Here is an 8,095-nt window from a genome sequence, read left to right as displayed (position 1 = left end):
TGGGGGAGGGGGGGTCGGATTAGGAGAAGGAAAGAAGGGGCAAGTAATGATTTCGGTGTTAAAAAATTGGGAAGCTGAGACCCAGCTTGTGTACCTTTCTTCTGAAGAAGGATCTACGTTTTTTTTTCAGAGGGGCTGACCCTATCAGACTAGCTTTCACAGTTCCCCTCTGCTAGAAAGCCCAGAGAACATGAGGGATGGGATTCATCTACTCGGGTTTAGACATGTCCTGTGGAAGGGCTTTATTCAGCTGCCCACTTCTCACTGCCAATATGGAGATGCCCTGAGGAATCCCAGACATGCAGGAATCCCACCGTTCAGCTTGGCTGGGTAATGGAAGAGAGAACAGCGTGTTCAGAGTAAGTTTTCTCCCACTCTTGGGCAGGTGTGGCATTTCAACAGCTCCCACTTACAGGATCACAATTGTGTTGACGCTAAAGAAGGAAGAAAGCCAGGGAACGTTTTTACACTTTTCAACACCAGTCCTGTATTTCCTTAAGACACAGATTCCCTTCTCCCCCTTCTCATTCCACAAACAGTCCCAAGATTCTGCACTTCTAAAGATACAGCTGGTACACAAAATATGCGCTTACGAGTGGTCCACACTTGATCAAAAGACATCCACAACCTGTTTATTCCTGGTGGATCTCAACTAGTATGAGCGCTCGATGCAGACCACAGTTTTTCTGAGTGCATTTCCTAGAGCCCCTTGACCTCCCTGTTCTGCAGGCTGTAGAGGAGTGGATTGACCATGGGTGTGAGGATGGTGTAGAAAAAGGAGAGTGCTTTATTGAGCTGCCTCAGTGAGGCTGTCCTGGGTATCATAGAGACAACGATGAGGGTACCATAGAAAACAGTGACCACGATGAGGTGAGAGGAGCAGGTGGAGAAGGCCTTCTGCCTACCCATGGTGGTTGGGATCCTCAGGATCACAGCTATGATGCAGATATAGGATACCAATGTGAATACAAATGGGAAGACTACATCCAGGAAGCAGATGATGAAAGTAACCAGTCTAAGCGCCGTGGTGTCACTGCAGGCAAGCTCCAGCAATGGGGCAAAATCACAGAAGAAGTGATCAATTGCATTGGGACCACAGAACTGTAACTTGGAAAATTGTCCAGTGACTATGGTAGACATTAGTAATCCTGCTAGCCAGGACCCAGCCACCAGCTGGAGCAGACCTTCCAGTTCATGAGGCTTGCATAGAGCAGGGGTTGACATATGGCCAAGTACCGATCATAGGACATGGTGGCCAGAAGTAACACTCAGTACCTGCAAAACAGCCAAAGAAAAAGAACTGTGTCATGCAGCCTCGAGCAGAAGTGCTTCTGTCCCTGGTTAGGAAGCTGGCCAGCAGCCTGGGCAGGATAGTGGAGGTATAGCAGATTTCCACACTGGAGAAATTCCCCAGGAAGACGTACATGGGAGTGTGAAGATGCCGATCTGCCACCACCAGCACAACAATGAGGATGTTGCCAAACACGGTCACCATGTAGATCATGAGAGAGAGGAGAAAGAGAGGCATCTGAAGCTTGGGGACATTACTCAGTCCCAGCAGGAGGAACTCCACTGGTGATGTCCGGTTGTCCCATTCCTCTTTCTCCATGAAGTGCTGTAGGACCTTCTTTTTCCCGCTTGGCAGGAAGGGAAGCTGAGGAAGGGCATGTGCTTCTGTGTTTGTTGTAAAAAGGAGTTGGGAAGAAATCCCTGCCAGAAACAACATGGAGGTTTTCCCTCATTTGACTGAATTCACACTTAGTTTAGGAGCACTATTCTTAGTGAAAGGGCAGGAACAGGTTCTTCGAGAGGGCCAAACTGCTCTTCTTAGAAGAACCTCCTCTGATTAGAGAGACAAGTTGCCGCATTGAGGTGCCTATTTCTGTGGAATGAAAGAGAATGTTCATTTGCTCACACTAGATTATGACACATGAAGGTATTCCCAGTAGTAGCTGGCATAGGCGTTAGCCAAGTCCTACTTTCAAGCAACGGAAAGATGGGCCAGAGAGAAAAGCCCCGTCGTGCAAAAAAGCCTTTACGGGAATGCACTATGCCATAGATTGTTTCTTCACCCCAAGGAAGAATGGACACTGAACAGGATTAGTGGTCTCAACTCCCTGAAACATTTGCTTTCTGATGAGACAATTCTGTCCCTGGACAGTCCATCTCTTTCCACTGACCAAGAGTGGCCAGGAGTTACTAGCTTTGTTGTTGAAGGCACTGCAAAGGGTCTGTTAGACAGGAGACTTACAAGCAGATGTGAACTTGGGAGAGAAGGCGGGGAAAACTGAATTCCGGAGAAGAGGTACCCAAGCCATCTAAGCAAATGAAGAAAAGTGATGTTGCACGAGGAGGAGGGGAAAAGGACAGCGGTGATGATCATTTGCTGAACATGTTTTCCTCCTCACTTTCAATTTCTGGGTGCATTTGGGCTACCTCCCTGCAGCAGCACAGCACCTGGACCTCAGCATTGCCATCTGAGTTCTCAGGGCTCCCTGTTCAGCATTGCAATGGAGACACAAGAGTGTCCCGAGGGTGAGTGGGGGCTGAGGCAGTGCAGGATCATGATCAAGCACAAGCTTCCAGTCAATGCCTGATACATGCCTGATTGCCTGCTCAGGGAACGTCCGTGGCTGAAAGAGAGAGCACTTTGCCCATGCCTCCTCTTTGGGCTTTCGTGACACTCAGGTCAGACAAAACACTGTCCCTGATCATTCCCTGCCTCAAACTTTATACCTTTTACAGTGAGTTGGAGATGGCCAAGGCAGGCACCTAGGCAGCCCAGAGAGTTCCTGGGATGGAGGGGCCCTTCTACTCAGTGATTCACCCCCTACACTGGGATGCATTGTTCCTGAAGGTGCTTCCATGGGGAGGGTGCTCCAGATTCACTGCTCTCTGTAAATCACATCCCGTGTGGATGGCTGAGAGAGAACTGTGAGAGAGCTGAGGGATTGAGATCGATCCCTAAGATACAAGCAAGTGGAGAAAGGGACAGAGAGAGATTAAGAGAGTGGAGAAAATGAGGGACATGTATTGGCACACTGGCCCCAGACACTCTGCCCAAACCTCTTCATGTCCACTGAGGTGTGAGAGTGCCCATTAGCTGATGGCCCACAGCTCTGACTCTGCACTGACAACCATGCTGCCTGTATTTCTGTTCTGCAGTGTTAAGGACGCAGAGAGGGTATCTAGAGGAAAGAGCGAGCTGGAATAAGAAGACATGCAGGATAGGACTGTACCAAGGCACATGGTCTCGCTTCCTAGTTGCCACTGTGCAAAGAGCCCCTGGCACATTAACCACACCTGCCTCAGCAAATCTAGCACCTACCTGTAATGCCCAGCATGACGTGACAACCTTTCCTCTGAGGGTAATGGAGAATGAAAGGCAAGGTCTGGGTGCCATCCTCTGCCTCTTCCCCGCTCCATCAGCCCCTTTCCAATTGTGCCTGAAGACCCTGACCCATGACTCAGCCATTGCTCTGCCTTTGCACTCTTCTGTCAGCGTCTCCTTCTGTGACCTTCAGCAGCACCTGGATGTCACCAGCTCTGAAGCGCCTCCTGGGTTTATAGAAGAGTCTCCTGAAGGTTGCTCCTGGAGCTCAACACTCTCTTTGTGTCGCAGAAAGTGAGCACTGTGCAAGTGAAGCCCTGTGGGGATGAAAGCCCTGAGCTGCCCTCCCCTGGACCTCTACGCTCTTAGAAAGACAGAAATGAGCCAGGGGAATGAGCTGTGATCTCTTCAAACTCATGGAGCAGAACTACAATGAGATATGTGCCACAGCTCCTCCTTCCAGACTCCATGAATGGTCGGTGGGAGGAAGGAGGCATTTCCTCTAAGCTGAGGAGACTGGCAATGTGGGACAGGATGAATCACCCGCAGGGGTGCCAGGCTCTGCCCGTTGAGGAGAGAGGAACCCAAACCTTTCCCAGAGGCAAAGGAACCTAACTTGCTGGGGACTAAAGTGAGCTCAGCTACTGATCTAGACTGCCGGTTAGGATTCCACCCTCCTGCAATAGTGCACAGGGTTCTCCTTTGCTCCTGCTTGTCACAAATGGGTGATTGAGATCACTTAAAGAACCACTGTATTAGCAAAAGTGGTTTTAATATGATGTTGTAAAAGTGCAACTTAACAGAGTTCAATGGCAAGGTTCACTCTATTACTGTACGGCACAATCATTTGAACAACGTTTAAAACTACCAAGGCACAAATCCAAGTTACCAAGACAAAATCAAAGTTACCATACTACAAGGTTATGGGCAACATCGGTCGCTTACCAAAGATCTGCAGTTGGTAAGAGGTCTCTCTGCCTCGAGGAGCAACCTTGAGAGGCGTCCCAGCTCAAGGGGAGATCACTGCCATGCAGGGAGGCTGCTTAGCCGGGAGAGCTCAAAGAAGGCTCACTTAGGCTGTCATATTTATGGAATAAAATGGTTGTCTTGTAGTCAAATTACATGTGATGTGAAAGGTATGCATGAGACTCCTCGTACCCACAACTTTCTTTGTGCCTTGACAAATGAGTCTTGGAAAAGCCACCCGCTATTCATGCGTTAATCACATGATCGATGTTCCAAGCTCACATGCATCGATGCTCACTGTGTCACTCTGCTCCTTTGTGGGTTTTCAGAGAACAGATTGAAACTAGAGGAGTTCTTGGCCCATTTACGGCTCAGGCCTGTACCTCCTTTGGAGCCTGTACCAAACTACCGCTGGTTTGGTTAAGGGGTCGAGTGCATCCATCACAGGCTTTAGGTCAAGGGGAGCAAGAGGACATGATACCTCTCAGCTCTGTTGACTTGCACCTCATGACAAGTGGACTCCTCTGTCTCTCCACCGAAAGCAAAGGGAGAGAGGGACCCTGGGACGTCATTTAGGGTAAGCGACTGCACAGAGCATGGTCTCCAGGGAAGTCAGACTTGGTGGTCAGGGCTGTGTCCAGGGGGTCTTGAGAACCTCGAAGGATGGACATTCCCTAGCCTGCCTGGGCAACTTGGTCCAATGCCTGTCTGTCCTCACGGTCAATGTTCTTCCTGTTCCAGATCAGAATCTCCCCTCTTTCAGGTTGTGATCATGTCTTTTGTCTTCCTGACGTGCGCCTCTGTAAACAGCCCAGCTCTTTCTTTTCAGTAACCTCCTCTTAGGTTCTGGAAGGCTGCTAGTGCATTCTTTTGAAGCTGTCTCTTCACCAAGCTAAGCCACTTTCCTCAGCTTGTCCTCACAGCTCAGCTGCTCTATGCCCCTGACCATCTTAGTGTCTCTGCTGAGTTCATGAAAGTTTATAAGTGTTTTTCTTGTACAGGGGTGGTGGGTGCCAGATGCAGTATTCTGGATGTGATCTAATGAGTGCTGGTCTAATGAGTCTGTCTATTGCCTACTCTCCTGTTGATACAATCTCAAGTGCTGTTCGCCTTCCGTGCTGTCAGGACTCACTGCTGAATCAAGTCGGACCTACTGTTCACCAAGGTCTGCAGGTCCTTTTCAGCAGGGTTGCTACCCAGTCAGTCAGTCTCCTCTATCTAGCACCATTGTAGAGGGTTAGTCTGTCCCATGTTTCCTTCTGTCAGGACAGATCAGGGCATTTCTTTTTGGCCTATTCTACCAACACCAATGGAATTGGCATTGCTGTCTAGCTCCCTTGACATGGCAATCTGCCCGTTGAACAAATTGACTGCATCCCTCCGGTTTGTGTCATCCCAAAACTTGACGAGGTCCATCCTATATACTTCTCAGGTCATTGGTAAAGCTACTGAAGAGGAGAGGTCTCAGAGCAGGCTCCCAAAGAGTTCTGTTTGTAGCTGGCCTTTGGGTAGAGTACGGACCATTCCCCATTACCCTGTGGGACCACTAATCCAGCCAGTTCTTCATCCCATCTTGTATACCATCCAGGCCCTAATGTCCCAGGTTGGATACAAGGACTTCTGAGGACCAGAATGGTCAGAGAGACTCTTTCTCCAGGCCTTCAGGCTGAGGTGACACTGGCTACTGAGGGGTTTACAAGTGGTTTGTCTTCTGTGGAGACCAGTGACGAGTGGCGTTCCTCAGGGGTCGGTATTGGGACCGGTGCTGTTTCACATCTTTGTTGGCGACGTGGACAGTGGGATTGAGTGCACCTCAGCGAGTTTGCCAACGACACCAAGCTGTGTGGTGCAGTCAACACACTGGAGGGAAGGGATGCCATCCAGAGGGACCTTGACAGGCTTGAGGGGTGGGCCTGTGCGAACCTCATGAAGTTCAACAAGGCCAAGTGCAAGGTCCTGCACATGGGTCGGGCAATCCCAAGCACAAATACAGGCTGGGTGATGAGTGGATTGAGAGCAGCCCTGAGGAGAAGGACTTGGGGGTGTTGGTTGATGAGAAGCTCAACATGACCTGGCAATGGGTGCTTGCAGCCCAGAAAGCCAACCGTATCCTGGGTTGCATCAAAAGAAGTATAATCAGCAGGTCGAGGGAGGGGATTCTGCCCCTCTACTCTGCTCTCCTGAGACCCCACCTGGAGTACTGTGTTCAGCTCTGGGGCCCACAACAGAAGAAGGACATGGACCTGTTGGGGTCCAGAGGAGGGCCACAAAGATAATCAGTGGGCTGGAGCACCTCTCCTATGAAGACAGGCTGAGAGAGTTGGGGTTGTTCAGCCTGGAGAAGGGAAGGCTCTGGGGAGACCTTACAGCAGCCTTCCAGTAGCTAAAGGGGGCCTACAAGAAAGCTGGAGAGGGGCTTTTTACAAGGCCGTGTAGTAATAGGACAAGGTAGTGGCTTTAAACTGAAAGAGGGTAGATTTAGGTTAGATGTAAGGAAGAAGTTCTTCACTGGGAGGGTTGTGAGGCACTGGAACAGGTTGCCCAGAGAGGTTGTGGATGCCCCCTCCCTGGAAGTGTTCAAGGCCAGGTTGGATGGGTGCTTTGAGCAACCTGGTCTAGTGGAAGGTGTCCCTGCCCTGGCAGGGGGGTTGGAACTAGGTGATCACTAAGGTCCCTTCCAACCCAAACCATTCTATCATTCTATAATTCTTCCAAGTCTTCAGCAAAACAGACATCAGGAGATCCTTCTGTTTTATCTCCCCTCAGGCCTACTTCTCTGCTTTGCTTCATGGACTCAGTTCAACTCTGCTTGAAGTTTGGGGGATGTCAGAGGCCAGAGGGAATTAACCCAAATGACCCTGATCAGCCTTAGCTGAGGCCTCCGTCCACAGTCATGGGCCTAGGAGCTCTAGGCGTTAAGTCCCTACCCTACCCTATGCTGTAGGAGTACTGGTCTCCAGATCAGCCTCTGACTCTCCCATGCCCACCATGCCCATGCCCATGCTCTTGTCTGGCCACGGAGCCCTTTGATCTGGACCTCAACTGCAGACTGTCTTCCTGGCTTGATCTTGGCACTGCCTTATCACTGTGGGCCTGCTTGGTGATCACTGGACCTGAACCGCATCCTAGTCAATGGATTGACTTCCTGGCTTGACTGCAGGCCACCATCCCCAGGCCTCTCCTGCTTGCCTTGCTCAGCTACTGTGGGGCTGGGGCCTGGCTGGAGAGGCACCTGTGCTGCCAGCCATGGTGTCTCCCTCGGCTCCCAGCTTGTCTTCCTGTAGGGAGTAGCTCTGCTCTTGTTGCTTCCTGACAGAGGAGTTCTCCTCTGTCCAAGTATAGACATCTTTATTACAATACCTGCTCCTGACCTCATCGTCTAGCCTCACAGCAGGAAGAAAATATCCCCCAAATACCCCCAAAGGTATTCAGGAAGTATAACTTATCCCACTTAATGTGGACAGCTGAAATCACTCTAGAATCATCTGTTTCTCTCCATGGACCATCTTTCTACCTCCAGATGAACACATGGTCCTCTTGGCCAATGGAAGAAAGATTAGAAAGGAGGTGACTTATCAGAGGTGCTGTGCACAGATGAATCCAAAAGCAATAGTCTAAATGAAGGTCAAAATCTTAGGTCTGAACTTAAACTATAGTAAGATCTAAGCTCACATCTAATCTCTGATTTAGGCATCTGATCTGAGGCCTTTTTCTGTGGTCAGTGGAGAGAGAGCTGTTAAGTGGTGAGCATATAGTCACCCACCTTTGGACGTGATCGGTCACAAAAGGGAAATTTTT

The 8,095-nt window shown here is 50.0% G+C and overlaps 1 pseudogene; it reads right to left on the bottom strand.

Moving 5' to 3' along the window:
- Positions 1-699: 699 nt before the first annotated feature.
- LOC127025960 (olfactory receptor 1020-like) lies at positions 700-1,609 on the bottom strand (annotated as a pseudogene).
- Positions 1,610-8,095: the final 6,486 nt, after the last annotated feature.

The sequence above is a fragment of the Gymnogyps californianus genome, chromosome 26 (genome assembly GCF_018139145.2).
Source record: "Gymnogyps californianus isolate 813 chromosome 26, ASM1813914v2, whole genome shotgun sequence".
NCBI lineage: Eukaryota > Metazoa > Chordata > Aves > Accipitriformes > Cathartidae > Gymnogyps > Gymnogyps californianus.
The sequence above is the reverse complement of the archived record's forward strand: the minus strand, read 5'-3'. Positions and strand labels throughout refer to the sequence as shown.